This window comes from Neofelis nebulosa, chromosome 10 (genome assembly GCF_028018385.1).
Source record: "Neofelis nebulosa isolate mNeoNeb1 chromosome 10, mNeoNeb1.pri, whole genome shotgun sequence".
Classification (NCBI taxonomy): Eukaryota; Metazoa; Chordata; class Mammalia; order Carnivora; family Felidae; genus Neofelis; species Neofelis nebulosa.
The window spans coordinates 103224510-103226552 of record NC_080791.1 but is presented as its reverse complement, the minus strand read 5'-3'; the positions used below and the strand labels follow the sequence as shown (position 1 = coordinate 103226552).

Genomic DNA, 2043 nt, shown 5'->3' with positions numbered 1-2043 from the left:
TTGTGTGGCAGTATACTGGCTTTCCTCAAGGAACATTTTTTTTTTTAAATTCCAGACTATTGAGATTTCAGCTAAGCACATTGCCTTTCAGGCAGAGGTAAAAATTTTGTGGTTGGTTTATCATTGATTTTTTTTGTGGTCTTATGACTGAACTCTTGCCAGTGGAATGTACTCAGAGGTAATGTGAGCAGCTATTATATCACTTTCTTGAAAAGAAATTATATTTCCTTCAACCCATCCCTTTCTCCTTTCCTGCAGGTAGAATAGTGATGATAAGGACAGAATTTCAACACTCTGCAAGATGATAGAGAGAGGCTGTGTGGACTGAACTTGGCCCAGAATGACCGATGGGTGCCATGTCCAGAGAGTTCATATTTATCCTACCACAGGTATCCACCATTTGAAATGAATTTGTATTGTATTTAAGCCACTGTGTTTTGGCTTTCTTCATTATAGCAGTTTAATCTAATTTCCAATTGTGATAGATGAACTATGGACACAAATTCTTTGCAGCTGTTTTCCTCAAGAGATGGAGTCTTCCATGCCCGATCCATGCTTGCATCGGGGCCAGCCCTTTGACATCATGGATTAGGATGATGTGGCAGAGAAAATCTTGTGTGAGCTTGGAGTCTAGACTTCAAAAACCCTTCGGTTTTACTTTCACACTGAAAATATTATGTAAGAAAGCAGGTCCAACCTCTGGAAGACGAGACAGCATGTGGAGAAAAGGGAGAGAATAACCAGAATCAACGGTCAGAAACGTGAGTAATGCCATGTTGAGCCTTTGAGCCCGGCTGACTGTGCAGCAGATATGCAACCGCATGAGTGAGCCCACGTGCAAGTAGCAAAGTCACTGTCCCTGTGGTGAAAGCATCCTCAAGATGGCAAGGAATGTGAACAGATAGGAGGTCAAGATAACTATAAGGGCAAAACGCACTTAGAAATCCACTAATTAAAGAGCACAATCTCATTTACGTAGATGTCACAGCAGGAAAGAGCCAGGATCGAGGGGCTATCACAGAAAAAGCAATGGACCACATCGGAATGGCAGAAAGAGAGGCCGAAGGTGACTCCAGTGTGGATGGCAAATTCAGCAAGCCCCAAACGTACCTGCCTACCGCCATTTGAGCACACACGATGGTGGTCAGAGCGGCGGGTGCCAAGTAAGCGCTGACACTCTACACACGACAGCTACCAGGAAGCCGTCTACGGTGGCAAAAGCCAGAAGGAAGAACCTCCGAGCACCGCATACGTCATAGGAGATGACTTCCTCCTCTGTGAGAAGCCCTCCGTCACCGTAGGAGTGACAGCGGAAGACTTAACACATTCCACCAGACAGAGGTTACGTACGAACAGAAAGCTAAAAGAGACCCATGTATACAGAGAACAGACTGGTGGTTGCCAGTGGAGAGCCATGTGGGGGAAGGGCAAAATAGGTGAAGAGGAGTGGGCGATTCAGTCTTCCAGGAATGGAATGAATATGTCACAAGGATAGAAGGTGCAGCACAGGGAATATAGTCAATGGTATTGTAATGGTGCTGCCTGGGGACGGACAGTAGGTACAATTGTGAGCAGAGCATAATGCATAGAGTTGTCAAATCACTGTGGTGTATGCTTGAAACTAATGTAACATTTTGTGCTAACTACATTTCCATTAAAAAATAAGAATTTTTGCCATGAAAACAGACAAACAAAAAACTTGAGGCAGATGTTTAAATCAGCTTTATTTGTAATCGCAAAACACTAGCACCAACACAAATGCTCTTCAACTAAGAATAAGATAAACCATCAGTAACAACCAGATAGTAAAATTCTACCCCGCAGTAAAAATATTCTCCTTTGATACAGGAAACGATACAGATGGGCCTCAAATGCTGAGTGAAAAATTATAGACCTACACAGTACATGTTCTAAGATTACGGGTAAGGACACTCTAGAAAAGGCGACTTTATTTGGACAAAAGAGTTTATGGGTTTCCAGGGGCAGTGAGTGGGAGAATGGGTTTACACAGAGAGGTTTGTATGAATTTTTTTAGGTGATAGA

General features: G+C 43.1%; 1 pseudogene; it reads right to left on the bottom strand.

The window, feature by feature from the left end:
• Window positions 1-850: 850 nt before the first annotated feature.
• On the bottom strand, window positions 851-1416 carry LOC131486684 (olfactory receptor 5B12-like; annotated as a pseudogene).
• Window positions 1417-2043: the final 627 nt, after the last annotated feature.